Source organism: Monodon monoceros, unplaced genomic scaffold (assembly GCF_005190385.1).
Source record: "Monodon monoceros isolate NGI ecotype Baffin Bay Population unplaced genomic scaffold, NGI_Narwhal_1 Super_Scaffold_18, whole genome shotgun sequence".
NCBI classification, from domain to species: domain Eukaryota; kingdom Metazoa; phylum Chordata; class Mammalia; order Artiodactyla; family Monodontidae; genus Monodon; species Monodon monoceros.
Window position 1 is genome coordinate 2,336,359 of NW_021703774.1, and position 18,305 is coordinate 2,354,663.

The 18,305-nt window shown below is 42.4% G+C and overlaps 1 pseudogene; it reads right to left on the reverse strand.

The window, feature by feature from the left end:
* Positions 1–5,114: 5,114 nt before the first annotated feature.
* Positions 5,115–5,369, reverse strand: LOC114899973 (annotated as a pseudogene).
* Between the last annotated feature and the right edge of the window lie 12,936 nt (positions 5,370–18,305).

Sequence of the window (18,305 nt, forward strand, 5' to 3'; positions counted from 1 at the left end):
CATGATTTTTAATTTCTGGTTGCTGTTCCTTTAGATCGCTCTTTTGTAATTTATCGTTCTCTTGTTGTTGGACTTTCAGTGTTCATTCATTAATTTTCCTGATTTAAATAACCTTGGTCTTGTCACTTATTAGCTGTGTGACCACGGACGGCTTACTTAATCTTTTTGTACCTCAGTAAAATGGAAATAGTAATAGTACAGGGTTGTTATAAAGAGCAAATTGGGGACTTCCCTGGTGGCGCAGTGGTTAAGACTCTGCGTTTCCAATGGAGGGGGCCCGGGTTCGATCCCTGGTCAGGGAACTAGATCCTGCATGCATGCTGCAACTAAGAGTCCTCATGCCACAACTAAGAGTTCACATGCCACAACTAAGGAGCCTGCCTGCCGCAACTGAGGAGTCTGGCACAACCAAATAAATATTAAAAAAAAAAAAAGAGTAAAATGACTTAAAATGTATTTCCTTGTAAGTGAGGCTGGCACAAAGAGAGTACTCAATAAACACTCTTTGTTTTTTCATTTGTTTGTTTTTGTTTTCTTTTTTCTTTTTTAAAAGCTCTCTCTTTGGAAGCTGTCGGAAGCAGCATATGAAAATTTCCTCTCTTCTAGACAGAAGATGACAGTGCCTCCCTCAGACCACTGTGTGAATATTAAACAAAATGTTCCAAGTGGTTAATGTGATACCTGACACCCCACAGACCCTTGGTCCACTTTCCCTGGGTGTTTTCAAGTCTCCATAAAATGTTCTTCCTCTGTTCTCGGATGGTGCCCAGTGTATATTCTATTATATATTGTATGCTATGTTATTATCTGTATTATATCTTATATACAGGACTTATGTCTCTGTACTGTGATGGCTTATTTTCTCTTTTGTTTGTGAAGAGGTGAGTCCTCTGTCCCCACCTCCCGACACAAGGATTATACGCTGTGGGCACTCAGTGAATGTCTGGGGAAGGAAGAGTATCGAGAAAGAAGATGTAAGATGAAGGTTATTTGAGAGAACAGGAAAGAAAAAGACAAAGAAAAATGATCATGGGGGACTTCCCTGGTGGCGCAGTGGTTAAGAATCTGCCTGCCAATGCAGGAGACATGGGTTTGAGCCCTGGTCCAGGAAGATCCCACATGCCGCGGAGCAACTAAGCCCATGCGCCACAGCTACTGAGCCTGCGCTCTAGAGCCCGTGAGCCACAACTACTGAGCCCGTGCACCTAGAGCCCGTGCTCCGCAACAAGAGAAGCCACTGCAATGAGAAGCCCGCGCACCTCAACGAAGAGTAGCCCCCGCTCGTCGCAACTAGAGAAAGCCCGCGCGCAGCAACAAAGACCCAACGCAGCTCCCCAAAAATAATAAATTAATTAATTAATTTAAAAAAATGATCATGGGAAGTGGGATTAAATGTTAGGGAAATGGAGAAGGTGAAAAAAGGAAAGATAGTGTGAAGATACGGTGAGGGTCTTGGTAGTGTGAACTGGGGCTGATCACTTGGGGAAAGAATCAGAGTGAGGAAACTCTGGCTAGCAGGGTGCAGGGTTGGCTACAGTACACAATTAACTGCTAACTTTTGGGTCCCTGCTGTGTGGCAGGCACGGGGCTAAGTTCTAGTACAGGTTGTCTCACTGACTCATTTCAAGCACCCTGGGGACTTCCCTGGTGGTCCAGTGGGTAAGACTCTGCACTCCCAATGCAGGGGGCCCATGTTCGATCCCTGGTCAGGGAAGTAGATCCCGCCTGCACGCTGCACTAAGAAGTCCGCATGCCGCAACTAAAGATCTTGCACGCCACAATTAAGACCTGGCACAGCCAAAGTAAATAAATACAGCACCCTGTATTAGGTAAATGATTTTAATTCCTCCATGAGGGAAATATCTCCCAGAACTATTTTCAGAATGAGGGAACTGGGAATTCCCTAGTGGTCCAGTGGTTAGGACTCTGTGCTTTCACTGCTGAGGGCCTGGGTTCAGTCCCTGGTCGGGGAGCTAAGATCCATAAGCTGCGTGGCACAGCAAAAAACAAATTAAAAATGAATGAGAAAACTGCCCAAATGTCCATCAGCAGATGAACGGATACAGCGAATGTGGTACTTATATACAATGGAATATTACTCAGCCATAACAAAGAATGAAATAATGCCACTTGCAGCAACATGGATGCAACTAGAGTTGTCATACTGAGTGAAGTGAGCCAGAAAGAGAAAGACAAATATCATATGGTATCACTTAAATGTGGAATCTAAAAAAAAAGATACAAATGAACTTATTTACAAAACAGAAATAGACTCACAGACATAGAAAACAAACTTATGGTTACCAAAGGGGAAACGGGAGAGAGGGATAAATTAGGAGTTTGGGATTGACATATACACACTACTATATATAAAATAGATAACCAACAAGGACCTACTGTACAGCACAGGGAACTATACTCAGTATCTTGTAATAACCTATGAGGAAAAAGAACGTAAAAAAGAACATATATATATCTATCTGAATCACCGTGCTGTACACTTGACGCTAACACCACATTGTAAATACTTCAATGAAAGAAAAAAGAATGAGGAAACTGGGGATTTGTGAAGCTAAATTATTTGCCCAGGGTCAACCAGCTAAGGAATGGAGGTGCGATTCGCAGGTCTGTCTGGTCCCAGAGCCTGGGCATTCATCGCTCTGCTTTCCCCAATCCTTTACGGAGCTCGGACCAGACCTGGCTTCAGTGCTTCTCCAGTAAGGTCAAGTGTGTCCCATCAGTCACCATGGTACATTACACAGCCAGCCTGGCTCTCAGTATTCTTTTCCGTTAAGAGTTTGGCATATGGTCGTTGACATTCTTATGGCGCTCCCCGGTGATCCGTGAAGAGACAGAGGCTTGTAGTAGGAAACCAAACGAAGGTCAGGATGTCCCCCGAGAGATGGCAGAAAGAGCCTGGTCTCAGAGGACCAAGTGGAAGGTACACTGTGGTCACGTCCCTCTGCATCCGTAGCCGTGCGGCTTGGCCTGCCTGGGTTATGAGTCATCAATGAAAAGACAAGAAAATTGAGTACAACGAGTAGACCCAGGACAGGAGGCGGTATTTTTCTGTACTCAGTGGTGGAGGGGTAGCACAACGTTGGTTCAACAGACAGGGAGACATTAATAGCAAAACCAGAACCGATTTTAATTTTGAACAGGGATATGAACCTGGAAACCTTCAACACTTGAGAAGCTAAAGGCTAAAACACTTGAGAATATATTTTTTAAAATCCCAAACATGTGAGCTTCAAGAAAGCCACAGCTAAGATGCCAGAAATGAAGAAATCGCTTAAAAAAAAAAAAGACCAGAGCTTTTAGGCTGAGGGCACCAGGCTTTCTAGCTGCATTTCAGTCCATTTTGATAGGGTAATTGCAGCAGAACCAGAAATAACTACACATTCCTCCTGGCCCTGATTCTGCATCTCTTAGTTCTGAATTCTGAGTTGGACATACAATTTTTAGGGGCTTATCAGAGCTTGCAGTGCTCCCATTTCTGACATGATTGGAGTTTAGGTTCTTGCAAAGAGGCTACCGAACTGGAGGAAAATTTGAGGAATGTTTTCCCCTTTATTTAGTTCATCAGAAATAAAGACACTTTTACATTCTCCCAAATTTAGTTTCGGGAACGGGTTACCATGGTTGGTTTGGGTTGTCTGACGCTAATCACTGAGATTTGGGGTGTCAATGAGAGCGAATGATTTGAACAATTAACGTTGATTTTCTTTTCATAATAATGACTAAGTTCCATATTTTGTAATGTGGGATGGATGCCAGGTTTTACTTCCAATTTGACTGTCTTATAAACTTGAGGCGTTTGACGAATATTTTAAAGTGATTTTGGCCTGCACCATGGATAAAGGCCACACTTCTGTAGTCTGTACGGCCCCAAGTATTTTTTAAAAATAATTTTTATTGGAGTATGGTTGGTTTACAATGCTGTGTTAGTTTCAGGTGTACAACAAAGTGAACCAGTTATACATATACATATATCCACTCTTTTTTAGATTATTTTCCCATATAGGTCATTACAGAATATTGAGTAGAGTTCCCTGTGCTATACAGTAGGTCCTTGTTGGTTATCTGTTTCATTTATATATATATAGTAGTGTGTATATCTCAATCCCAATCTCCCAATTTATTCCTCCCCCACCAAATATTTTTCATACAAAGTTTATTGAAGGGATGTTAAAAATCATCTTTTATGTAAGTAAAAGGATAGGCCATTCTTGCAATTAAAACAATAGATGAAAATATATCCTGGATCCATCATTAAGCAACTCATATCTCTCCCCCGATCCCTCTCCTTCTCACTCTCTTTCTCCAGGTCTATCTCTAGGTTATTTTATTTTAGTTTAGTTTTTTATTTTTAAAAAGTATTTTTCATTTACCTTTGCATTAGCGCTTAAAATACACAGTTCTATTTCAAAATGCCATTTAAAAATTATTCTAATATAACAGCAGCAAACTATAATTCTGCAACTACAAGAGAGCTAAACGGGGATCTACAGTTAAGTTATTCTCCTGTTTACAGCTATGATTCTGAAACAGATACTACTTCAAAGCAGCTGTTACCAGCTCTTTAAGTTTGGTTTAAAAACACACACATAGTTGCCGGGAGGTTTATAATGTTGTATTCCGTGCACTGCTCTGAAAGCGTTCTTCAAGAGCCAATCAGCCCTTAAAAACAGTACTCAGTCCACAAGGCAGTCAGAAAGAGTTAAATTAAGTGGGGTAGATAGGACTCCTCCATTACATCAAAAGCATATGACATTCTGCAGCAACTGGGAGCACGTTGTCCTCTTTACAACTAATTTTATCAGAAGAGTTTAAGAAGGCGGACATTGTACGACTATCAAGTGCATTTAAAAGTGGCATGTTTTTGTGTTCATCTGACTCCCCTGAATGACCTAGCTAGTGAACTAGTCACCAGGCAAATCAAGCCTGCAAGCAAGGGAGCCAGTATTCAAATTACCATGTTATTGTCCGACCCACAGAATTTATTTTCAACATAAACATATAACCTCAATACGAGATGTCTGACTAAAGCCAGCACCACCACCAAGACCAAGACAGCATCTCCTCTTCTAAGGTTTAGGTTTTGCCCAGAATTCTCAATACATGGAACAGCCCATACCAAGAGCCGTCGCTCCCACAGCAAAGCCTTGGGCTGCCACGCGCACGTGGATCAGGTGAACAGACATTTTAGTATTGTCCCTGCTCTTCAATGTATATGATCCATGTGCGATGATTGCTGCAAAACCTGCCATTGCGATGGGGACAAACGGTGCCTCTCTAGCTTTTCGGATAAGCTTAGATCCCTGATCTTCACCGTATGAAGAAAGAGAAACATCTGTGTCACTTGACATAGTGATTGAAGAATCTTCAGACAATGACAAGGTGTCGCAGGCTCCTACCGGCTTCTCTCTAGATTATTTTAAAAAGGCATTGCTTTCCCCTTGGTTTAGTGAAGCTGCAAGTAATAGAAAGCCCAGCCTGAACTGCTTCAAGAATAAGGAAAATATCCTCTCTCTCCCATCATAAGAGAGTCAGCGATGGGGCCACTCCAGGGCTGGGTCACTCATGGCTCGGTGATGTCACCAGGGCCCCGGTTCTCTCTGTCTCCACCGTTGCCAACATGATGCCCTCTCCTCTGGTAGCTTCATTGTTGCCAGGGGGGGCGCAGCCATCCCAGGAATCACACTGGACAAAAAAAAACAAGGTCCAGTGCATGAGATGAGGGTGTCCTGTTTTCTAGCTTTCCATCAGGAAAGAAATCCTCCCAGTAACATGCCAGCAGATTCCCCTCCATGTCGTGGGTGAGATCCTGGTCACAAGCCCATCCCTAAACCCATCCCTGGTGGCGTGGCCATGAGAATATTCAGGACTTAGCCTTGAGCTGAGCTCACAAGGGGGTCACTTTTCCAGTGGGGAGAAATGAGGGTTCTGTTGACAAGGAAGCAGGAGAGAATGGACAGGGTAAGCAACGCCTACTGTCAGCCCTGTCCCTGAAGTTGTGTTCTCTTCCTACCTTCTTGAGCACCTGTGCCACACTAACCACCATTAATTTCACATATATAGGCAAGGCACAGTTTGCAAAGGGAGAATGGAACAGTCTGTGGGGTGGGGGGGTGGGATTTAACACTGTGACTCAGAAAGGAGGTGGGAGACGTGCCTATGGATCAGAGACGCGGGTTACTGAGTAGGTCACACTAACTGACACACCACCATTTCCTACCCAACTGAATTAAGATCAGATGTCCAAGAGGTACGAGCCTTGAGAACCAAAGATGAGCTTCAGGCCATACGGAAGCTTGGACATTTCCTGTTTCCCCTGGGATTTTTATGTTGGTGATACAGAGCTGTAGAATTTGCCATCAATTCACTGACTTGGGCAGTCATTATCAGGATGTACAGCTACTGTGCAGAACAAAAATAAAACTGGGCTCATTGAAACATCCACCGGGAGGCTAGCAGAGTAGACCAAAATGTACGTGGTGCTTTTATAGAAATGATCTCACTTGAGTATTCCTGTCCTATCTTCTATCTCACTAATTATAGCAAACATTCGAGTACTAATTACTATGTCCAGACACTGGTACATACACTTTATATCAATTATTTGTTCAACAGCCCTGCGAGGTAAGAGCCACAATCGTTCCCATTCTAAAGACCAAGAACTGACCCACGGTGAGCTTGTGTGATTTGCACAAGGTTGAAGAGATTGTAAATGAGAGGAACTGTGATCCCGTGGTTTTTGCACTGAGCCACTACACCCACTGTCTCTTTAGGAGGCTTGAACCTGCCACTGATGCCACTTGGATAAGTTTTTGTCTTATCAGGGATTTCATTTAACCTCAATACAGGAGAATATTAAAACATGCTTTGACCATTTGTTTTCTCACTAGTGCTTTATTTGTTGTTTTGTTTTCTGTGGTTTTTCTCTTTTTCTTAATGATTGTTTTGCATCTCACAACCTCTCCTAAGTTTAAATTGAAAATCCAGAGAGACTTTGGTTAACACTTCTAATAAATATAGAGCTAGAAATCAGACATTATATTGGGCTGGCCAAAAAGTTTGTTCGGGGTTTTCTGTAACATCTTATGGAAAAACCCAAACGAATTTTTTGGCCAAGCCAATATGTGTGTGTGTGTGTGTGTGTGTGTGTGTGTGTGTGTGTGTGTGTGTGATAAGAAATAGCCTTAGAGGCAATGTTGATTATATTTGAATGCTTAAGTCACCATTTTCCTAGAACACCCTTAAAACCCACACCCAGGGCTTTTATTCTTGTATTGTAGAGACGTTTAATTAGAAAAGGTCAATCTTGGACTTCCCTGGTGGTGCAGTGGTTGGGAATCTGCCTGCCGATGCAGGGGACACGGGTTCGGGCCCTGGTTCGGGAAGATCCCACATGCGCCGAGCAATTGGGCCCATGCACCACAACTACTGAGCCTGCGCTCTAGAGCCCGCGAGCCACAACTACTGAGCCCGTGTGCCACAACTACTGAAGCTTGCGCGCCTAGAGCCCGTGCTCCGCAGCAAGAGAAGCCAACGCAATGAGAAGCCCATGCACCACAACGAAGAGTAGCCCTGGCTCGCCGCAACTAGAGAAAGCCCGCGCGCAGCAACAAAGACCCAACGCAGCCAAAAATAAATAAATAGATAGATAAATAAATAAATAAATTTATTTAAAAAAAAAAAAGAAAAGGTCAATCTTAATATCTAAATGACCTAGCAATAAAACTGAGCCACAGCATGGGACTTGTGGCAGCTAGTCCAAAAACTCTGGAAATCATGCAGATCAAACTTTTGCAAATGTAATTGAATATAGACCTACCTTGCTTTATATGATAGGTTTGTTTTTAAAACATTTACACATAAATCAAATTTAGCAAAATAAAAACAGATCTGTGTTCCTTTCATAAGATGGAAACTCTTTCTGCAGTGTTGATATCTGCTTTCCAATTGATGCGTTTAGACGTTTGCAGTGTCGGGCATCAGGTCTGCGGTGCAGACACTTTCTCCTCTTCTCTTCTCCCATGTTCCATCTGTCTCAACTCTCTTCTTTCCTCAGTCCCTCACTAAGTCACACAGCGTACCTCTCTAAACTCCCTTAAGATTGAGAGCCACAAATCTGACCACTGGGCAATAGTTTTTAAAAATCTGAGCAACAATGAAAGTGATCCTGCAGTCACATCCTACTTCCTTGCCCCCAGGTTACTCTGTCCACGCCATGGTCATTATCTAGACTGGCTGGCTGGATTCCGAGCAGCTACACAAAGTTCCAGCAGTTGGGCTGATTTTTTTTAAGTTCCATCATCCATCCTTCAGTATTACTAAAATCAAATTAATAGGCAATACTGACAACTTACGAGATCCTCCCAGAGCTGTCCTGGGCTTTGTTGGGGAAACACTGAGCCAGAATAAGAGAGCAGCAGACTTTGGACCTGTAGGATCATCACAGTTTTGTTCCTTACTTGGGTCTGGAGTGTTTTTAGGTCACAATGTCCCCTGCGTGTCCATGAAGAAGGTACATTCCTAGTACCAAACGGGAAAGAGGGTGCTCCTTTGGAGTTAACAAAGTGTGTGTGTGTGTGTGTGTGTGTGTGTGTGTGTGTGTGTGTGTCCGTCCAGAGGCAGTAAAGTGCTGGAGCTGGTACTCGGCTCCCAAGGTCAATGGCATTGATATACGCTCAGCTGTGCCAGATGACCTTGGGCAAGTTAACCCCTCAGTGCCTCAATTTCTTCATCGGTACGAGAAGGATCGTCATTGTACCTATGTCCTAAGATTGTTGTGAGGATTAAATGGGTTAATTACACCAAAAGTCTGACACATAGTAACAACAAATGTTGGTTATTACTTCTTCCCCATTGTTTGCAAACCACTCAGATCTTCCAAGGTGAACATTTTTGACTAGAGCTAGAAAATTATTAAATATATTTTTAATAACTTTATTTATTTATGTATTTATTTTTGGCTGCTCTGGGTCTTTGTTGCTGCACGCGGGCTTTCTCTAGTTGCGGGGAGCCGGGGCTACTCTTCGTTGCAGTGCGCGGGCTTCTCATTGCAGTGGCTTCTCTTGTTGCGGAGCACGGGCTCTAGGCACGCGGGCTTCAGTAGTTGTGGCTCACGGGCTTAGTTGCTCCACGGCATGTGGGATCTTCTCGGACCAGGGCTCGAACCCGTGACCCCTTCACTGGCTGGTGGATTCTTAACAACTGCGCCGCCAGGGAAGTCCAAGAAAATTATTAAATATTGATTGGAATTGATTCCAACAATCATTTATTCATCTTAAACCTACGTATGAAAGAAACCCCCTTAATGTCTGCTTGGGAAAAGTTCTGGGAATTGTCATTGTGGTAAAAGCTGCTTTCTAGACCTTCTTTTGATATCAAAGTTGCTATGGCATAAATGGAATACGGACAGCAGTCTGGTGAAATGGGGCAGTGTGTACTCAGATGTGCCTTTTCTTTTTGCGTTGCTGGGGGGAAGAGGGGTGTCACTGATTTTGCTGACCTGGCCTCAGCTTGTGAGAACTTGGTGAGATTGGCAAAGCACAGATGGCATCCTCATGTACCCTGGCCTACATGTCTATTTCCCGTCTACACATGCTGGTGTCACATTTTCTATAGAAAGTATCCATCCATTCATTATTTGTTCAGTGAAAGTGTGTGAGGTTCGCCCACATTTAAAAGTGAAAGGCAAAAGGCAGAAAATAAATACTTGCATGTGTGAAATGAGTTAGGGGATTAAATTTCTTTTTCTTTTTTTGAAGAGTGGGTTTCCAAACAATTTGATAACAAATTAGGTATTCCTGGCCTTATCTTATTTGATATCGGTAAAAGCATTAGCAAAAGTTGGCCCAATTTAGGAATCCATGGTACTTTGTACTTTGTCTTAAGCCTCAGTTGATGACTGTCATTGCCCTGGAAGGTGGTTGGACAATTTTGATTTACTGCAAGGATCTGCCTCAGTCCTAAAGTCACTAAGAGATACAAAAGACCTATTGTGTTGATAACTTTTGAAGTTCTATGTGAACTGCTATTGTGTTGACACCTTCTAAATATTTTATTAGACACTTTCAAACATGCTTTAAATGCAGCTTCTCAAAAAAAACAGTGTTCAAAAACATTTATGAATGCTGATCTAAACATCTAAAGACATTTAATTGAATTTGCCATAAAATTGTGAATCTGAAAGCAAATTCTCTTTTGTTATATCCAGACACTGGAGAGTGAGATTTCAAGAGCTTAAGTTTGAATTTTTTGTGATGATATTTTTGCTTTTATTCAACTTTGGTTATCTCATCTGTACAAACTGGTTACAATTATAAATCTGTCTCAGACTCCTGGAAGGGCTGATAGAAATGATTCCAGAGCCCTTTACGGAACTTTTCTACATTCAGCATAAAAGTTATACTTTATAACTTTAGGGAATTTTTCTTTACAGCTCTTATAATCTACAATCTATATTAAACATTTTATTCTTCTTGGCTTAGCTTAAAATATAACTCTGTAGCTAGAGACACACACTTGTGCGTGTGTGTGCGTGTGTGTGTGTGTGTGTGTGTATCAAAAACACAAAGTACTATCTTGGAATTTTAAAATCTTATCACTTTAAAAGCAAGCTACTGTTTAATTCCGTTTTATTTTTTTTAATTGAAGTACAGTTAAGTTACAAGTTTAGTTTACAATATTGAGTAGAGTTCCCTGTGCTGTACAGCAGGTCTTTGTTGGTTATCTATTTTGTATATAGTAGTGTGTATCTGTTAATCCCAAACTCCTAATTTATCCCTCTATCCACCACTATCCCTCCCCCCACCCCCAATATCCCCTTTGGTAATCATAAGTTTGTTTTCTATGTCTGTCTGTCTGTTTCTGTTTTGTAAATAAGTTTCTTTGTATCATTTTTTTTAGATTCCACATATAAGTGATATCACTTGATATGGTGTTTAATTTTTATCACTGCGTTTCTATTTTAAATTACGGAACGTAAATCTCACCTGATGTCACTTGGGATGATTTTTGATTTGGCATGCATACACACACACACACACACTCTCACATATCTACACATATACATGTACACAGTTACACACATATATGTATACATATATATTTATACACATATATGTGTGTGTGTGTGTATATATATATATATATATATATATATATATATATATATACACGTTATACTTTCTTCTGAGTTGTGATCTAGGGAGCCTGAAAGAGTCTTTCTTTAGATTGCCAAGATCTTAACACTTCTACTCCATTCACTTCATCTCCCATTGTACCACGAGGAAAGCACCAATAGTATTACCTTCCCTTAATGAGATAGAATAACTCGGGCCTGAGTGCTTGCGTTGTGAAAGCCAGAGCAACAAATCAATGACGGGGCTGCGGTTGTGTAAGTGGTGACCCACGGAGGTCGGGGGGGCCTGGCCCCGCTCAGCCCCCCCACTGATCCTGGGTGATACTACCCACAGGTGGATGGCCTCCCTGAGAAGCCTGACCTTGATTCGGCTGCATTTTTACACTGGCTTAACGTTAAAAACCTGGTTATTATTCTCTTCCCTTGTTTCACATCTGAAAACCAGCAAATGTAGGTCCTCTCCTAACTCCTTTCAAAGAGCAAACAACTCCCGTCACACCTGTGGTGCCAGAACGTTAACCCCAAATCCCTCTGTACCAGCAATACATTTAAACGATTCAACTTCTCTCTTCGTAGAAGCATCGTTTTTGTACCCCTGACTTGAATCTTCTTCAAGGTACTGCTACATAGCAGGCGAGACCTCTCTGATTTGTTAAGGATAACTTCAGAATCCCAGAGTCCCCGAATCATTTTATCATGAGGCTAGGTGGGCATTCCATTCGGTGACGCCGGGTTGAAGATTCCCCCTTTTTCTTTTTGAACCTTTGAAAGAAACCACAGGGAATTCCCTGGTGGCCCATGGTTAGGACTCCACGTTTTCACTGCCCAAGGCTGGGGTTCGATCCCTGGTTGGGGAACTAAGAGACCGCGAACAAGAGAAGACCACTGTACCTGTCCTTCTCCTCAGGAAGCAAGTGAGCCTTTTGCATCTGGGACAGCCAACAGCAAGGCCCATTTGCTCCCTGAGTCGTGGCCGAGCTACAGCTGCCCGTCCAGAAGTTAAAGCTCAGCCCAGCTGCCTGTGTTTCAATCTTTACAGTATCTTGATTTGGACCTGATTAGTCAAAGGAGAGAAAGAGATAAAATATTTAGAATGTTTAAGCTACTGGGGAATAAGCACTTTGGGGATAGATAGAGAAAAAAGCTTAGTATTTTCAATAAATGGTATAGTAGTATGTAAATATATTTAGAATCTTAAGGTCAAAGATGTTTTGTTATTTTTAGAAACAGACAAATGTATTAGGCATAATTAAATTTGCTCATAAATGATTATTTCTGATATATTTTAAAATGAAAGTTTGAAAGAATAATCCAGGTCAAAAAAATCCTCCATTTCTTCTATCTCTCAACCACTCTCTCTCATATTTTTGACAAAATAGAGGAAGCACCCTGCATTCTCCTCTTCCAAATGTTTCTGGGTTCTTTTCTCCTAGGTTTCACACTGCTCATCACTTTCTAGCCCTGTTTTCTCAAGCTTTGGAGGGTTTTTTTTGTGGTTTTTTTTTTTGTTTTTTTGACAGAGCTCGGTAGCCTTGTTTTAGTGCCAATAGTAAGCAAAAGAGAGTTTGAAATCTTCAAAAGAAAAGTTTTCCATTTATAAGAACTAATGATCAAGCTGCTGACGTTTAGGTGTTTCCCCTTTGGTAGGAATGGATGTCTACTGGGTACCTGCTCTTTGCCAGGCATTGCGTGAAGTGTGGTGACCAGACCAACACCAAGATGCCCTGGAAGCATCCATGACAACATCGCCCTGACCAGCCATTCTCATAGCTTATCACCTCCAACAAGCACCACGATAAAAGTCTCTGCACTTTAAAAAAGATTAAATCCTCTTTAATTTACTTACTTTTCATATTTAAGGGAACTACAAACACTTAGGCAGTGGTATGTGGTTATAGAAGTGGATATGATTTATATTTTCAAATATAGAAGACTGATCACTCAGCTTCTCTTATCAAAGTGTTATCAAGCATCCTCTAGCCTGTTGGTCGTTTTTATGGAAAATACAGTAGACGCCTAAGACTGTTATCCTTGCCCTCAAGGAACTTACAGCATTTGAAGAGAGTCTACTTGTTTGCTTTTGTTTGGGGGGTGGGGGAAGGGAGTTTGCTTTGGTATTTTGCTAAGCTAGTTAATTCCTTTTTCACCTGGTCAGTGAGAAAAATAAAATGTAAGTACTATATCCAAGTATAGCATTTATGTACTCTGAGATCTCTGGTTTCTGATTCTCTTGGCTTTGAAAGTATAGTAAGATAATTCTTCTTATAAATAATCGTAAATGCAGACCTCTTTGTACCATATGGACATTGGAAAATATTTATAAAAGCTTATACAATGCCCACATCCAATTTTTATTATTCAGTTGCCTGGGTTTTATAAATCTTAAATGTGAGTGTTAGAATAGATCCATATGGTCTTTTAATTAATCTTCCACCATTTCCAGCTGCATTTCCTTTATCTGTTTGAATCTAAATATTCTTTTACAATCAGTTACATGCTTTGTACCTTTAATCTGCAATCCCCGACCAGCTGAGTTTATACCAGTGCAGCCTGCAGAGCTGCTCACCAAACACACATTACTGGTCACCTTTTGAATGACACCCGCTGGCTGGAGTGCTGGGGATAAGAAGAGCAAGGGGACAGTTCATGGTCACATGGGAGACAAAAATATATTGTGATAAGAGCTGTGACCATATTACCTATGGGCTTCAGAGGGTCCCAGTAACTGGTATTGGGAGACTTGAGATGCGGTCTTAGTTTGAGAAATGAAACTTACTGCTCAGAAATTATATTCCTTGGGACTTCCCTGGTGGTGCAGTGGATAAGACTCTGAGCTCGATGACTCCGGGTCCAATCCCTGGTCAGGGAATTAGATCCCACACACATGCCGCAACTAAGAGTTCGCATGCCACAACTAAGGAGCCCACGTGCCGCAACTAAGACCTGGTGCAACCAAATAAATAAATATTAAAAAAAAAGAAATTATATTCCTCTTCCTAAATTATTCTGAAGGGGCCATTCTTGCACACTGTTCGTTTGCGGTGTTAGTATCTGGCCCTTCCCATAACAAGACAAGAGGTTGATTGGAACAGAAATGATCAAAGTGAAAAGGAGCTTTTCTGTTGTTTGTGGTTGGGGGCAGGGTGGGTGGGTCTTGTTCTCCAGAGATCTCTCCATCCTTGGGACAATTGTCGATGGGTAGACATTTCTGGGTCACCAGCAGCTGAGCCTGTGAGAGCAAAGATGAGAATCTTGAATGGAACTGAGAGTTTTTGCACTTAAGGGAGTGGGTCCTGGGCACTTGAGTCAGGATGGCTTTTTCTTCAACTTCTGGTTTTAATTGGGGGCAAGTTTTGGGGCTAAAGGCACAGTGAGAGCTGTCTGCCAGACTTTTTTTTTTTAAAATCAATCGGACACATTGTTTGTTCCTCTGGGTTTGATAGACATGTTGTAATAAGGTCCTGAACTGCTTGCTACCTCTTTATGTACCTTCTGTCTAAAGGCTTGTTACTATTGTGACCTATATTCAGGGAACCACAAACAATGGGTTTAACCATTAACTTTCAAACCACCTTTAAATGAATTCTTTTATAAGATGAGAATTATATGGGTTTCCACTGGTTGCTTAGAGGAAAAAAGAAAAGGACTCAGGTTGAACCAGGTTATTAAGGACCTGGGGAGTTGGTTAGGATTCCCCTAGACGGGGCAGATAACTTGCCTTGACCTACCATGTCAGATAACACTGTTTAGCTGACAATTCAGTGTCCCCGAAAATCATAAGGCTTTGTGAAGTTGGTCTGCCTGTGAGTAAAATTGAATTGTGGCAATATCTTGTATTCATTGAGTTAAACCTCGCTGTCTATGCCAATACTTAGTGTCCATTAAGGTACAATTTGATGTTAGTTATCTATTTTCAGGGCCTTTCCTGGTGAGCCTTGGGAAAGTTACAGGCTACAAAGAATACATTGTTTTCTCAAGTGATAGGAAACACTGAAATCCTGTCCCTTTAGGTTCATAATTATCTCTATGAATTTTCTATTTTTAATTGAACAGCAATCCAAAGAAAGGGTAGCTTCCAGAAAACTATACAATCCAGTAGTGCCTGATGCTTCATGTAAAATAAAAAGACCATCCCACTGGAGTGGGGAAACTGACCTTATCTGGATGGCTCATGAAATACCATCAGTAACATAGGAGCCCATTTTGGGTCTTCCATAGTTTCTACGTTTTTGCTTTTTAAATGGGGTGTAGTTTGCACATGCTGCTTTGCATCCGTTGAATTTATGCCATAGTGTAGGATTTTTTTTCCCCCCCATAACATTAGAAAAGCCTTTTCCTGTCCTTCTGGTAGATTAATTATTTTTCAGAATCTATCTCTGGGCTGCTTTAACCTGCTGGCCCCAATTTTCAGATCAAGAAATAGAAACACAGCGAGGCCAGGTGATGGGTTCAGCACAGTGCAGAAATCAGCAAAAGCCAGCCTCGTGGTTCCAATCCTGGGTTCACTGCCTGACTCATCAGGCAGTTCCCAAGTAACTACTTTATTTATTTATTTTTGGCTGCGTTGGGTCTTCGTTGCTGCATGCGGGCTTTCCCTAGTTGCGGCGAGTGGGGGTTACTCTTCGTTGCGGTGCACGGGCTCTAGGTGAGCGGGCTTCAGTAGTTGTGGCACACAGGCTCAGTAGTTGTGGTGAGCGGGCTCGCGGGCTCTAGAGCACAGGCTCAGCAGTTGTGGTGCACGGGCTTTGTTGCTCCGCGGCATGTGGGATCTTCCCGGACCAGGGCTCGGGCCCGTGTCCCCTGTATTGGCAGGCGAATTCTTAACCACTGCACCACCAGGGAAGTCCCCTGAGTAACTACTTGAGCGTCAATTCTCTGATTCACAAACATACAGGCTGTTTCTGATTAAATTACTTAATCTGCTTCATCAATGCTTTGACAAATGTATTGTCTATGCTCTCATTTAGCAATTAATTATATAATGTGGCAGATTTTTTCCGTCAGTATTTTGTACTGTTATTTAATCTTTTTCCTCTCCAACTTTATTGTGTTATTTATTCGTGTACACTTAAATTTGTATCCCTTAAGAAAGACTGTGCCATTTGTGAATTTCCCAAGGAAAAGAACTGGCACCTATAATTCTTTGCAGCCTCTCAAAGGCATAAGGCCTTGCATACAGATTGCTGGAATTTGAATTGATCTCATTTTCATTAGATAAAACATCATTTTAGGTTTTGAAGCGCTTCTCTGCTGGTATTAATTGATGTATTACTGAAGTAGAGCTCTTTATTACCTGGTTAGTATCAAAGTAACCAAAAAATACCTTTAAGTCATGGGATGCTGAAAAAAGTATTTGTTCATAGGTACAAGTGCCACAGTGTCTGAAGTTCCCAGCCTGTTGTGAAATTAACAAACAATTCCCACGAGGACCTATATAAAAGTCAAGGGTACAACACACCAACCCATTATGATTTTAGTGTATAGGCAATGCTATGGGCAGGTTTTCAGTGGGTACAAGGCACTGGGATGGGAAACTGAGTCAATGTGCGCTTTATAATATTGTTATTATTATTATCATCGTTATTGATAATTGTGAGACTAGACTTTCTTGATCATCACCATATGATATTCAAAAGTGTTAATTAATCCTCACGACATCACAACATCCTTATGAAGTAAGTTCCGTTATGACCATATTTTATATATGAGGAAGCTGGAGCTCAGAGATGCTGAGCAACTTGCCTAAGGTCACACAGCCAGTGGCTGACATGGTTAGCAATCAGGTGGCCTGGCTCCAGGACCTGAGCTGAGAAGAACAGTGCTGGGGTGAGGATGGGGTGACAGAGGAGGCTGACTGTGCAGGTGAGACTTGGCCTGCCCTCGATTTCCTTAGAATCTTCTCTAAGGTAGAATCTTTGTCTATGACGTAACCCCCCAGGGTCGGCCTAAAGACACATGAAGCCAGTGGAGAGAGGAAATCAGTCTTTGTAGAAGGTATTTTTTATCAGCAGCAGCAAAGTTCCTACTGCTTGGAGGAGGGCAGTGAATACACACAGGAGGAGACTGGATCCCACACCCGCAGCAGAGCTGGCAGGGAACACAGAAAGCTGCATGATTAAGCGGCAAACGTAGACCCATTGATGTGTGCATGGAAGTTCAGGGTCTGGGAACGGTGCCTGCAGCGAAGTTGGAGAAAGCCGCCAGGGCACACTCCTCCTCACGACAGCTTCTCTTCAGCCTCATCAGATCACAGCCAGAGAACTTGCCAACTGAATCAGGTTTCTGGATCTTCCCCCTTCTTTTCATTTCATTTTTGTTTCCTGCTTCTGTAAGTAAAAGTCCACCCTGAGGTGCTGAAGACAGTCTGCTCTAAATTTTCACTTAGTGTCATACCCATTGACTCTGCACGAAACACTGGAGCTGGGCTGTATCTATTCCTCCATTTTTGTGTGTAAGGGAGCAAAGCACAGATGATGGAGTGACCCACGGCGCCTGCACCTAGCTCGCACCTGAGCTGGGACCAGGCCCAAACCCTCCCCGCATCTCAGCGCCCTTTTCTCCCCCAAAGTTGGCAAAGAGTGGTCAGTTTAGCGTGTTTGGGCTCCCTCTGTGGTGACAGAACATTCCATCTTAATTCTTTCACCGTGAATTACCCTCCTGCCCACTGTGGTACTCACCTCCTTGAAGTTGGGCGTGGCCATGTCTGTGAATTTCTTTGGCCAATAAAATGTGGGCAGAAGAGACAATTATGTGATACTTCTGGGACAAAACATGCAGTTGTCGGTGTGAGACTCTCCAGAGCTCTTTTTGCCCAAGAGCTGTGTCTCCCCGACAGTAAGGATGATGGAGCTTTCCCCAGCATGGACGGCTGCCTCGCTGCGTCCGAGACCGTGGCCCCTGCAGAGACTTCGAGCACGTGAGAAAGGAAGAACTCGCCACTATGACAGCCATGTTTGTTACTGCAGCCTGACCTGTCCTGTCCTGACGATTACGAATAGGCTTTAGGAATCTGTATTAGCTGTATCAGTGAGCCCTGTTGGGTGGCAGACACTAGGATAAGTATTGAAGACGCTTTCCTCATTTAATAATTTAATACTTACCATAACCCGAAGGAGGCATGCATCTACATCATTTGCAAATGAAGACATTGAGT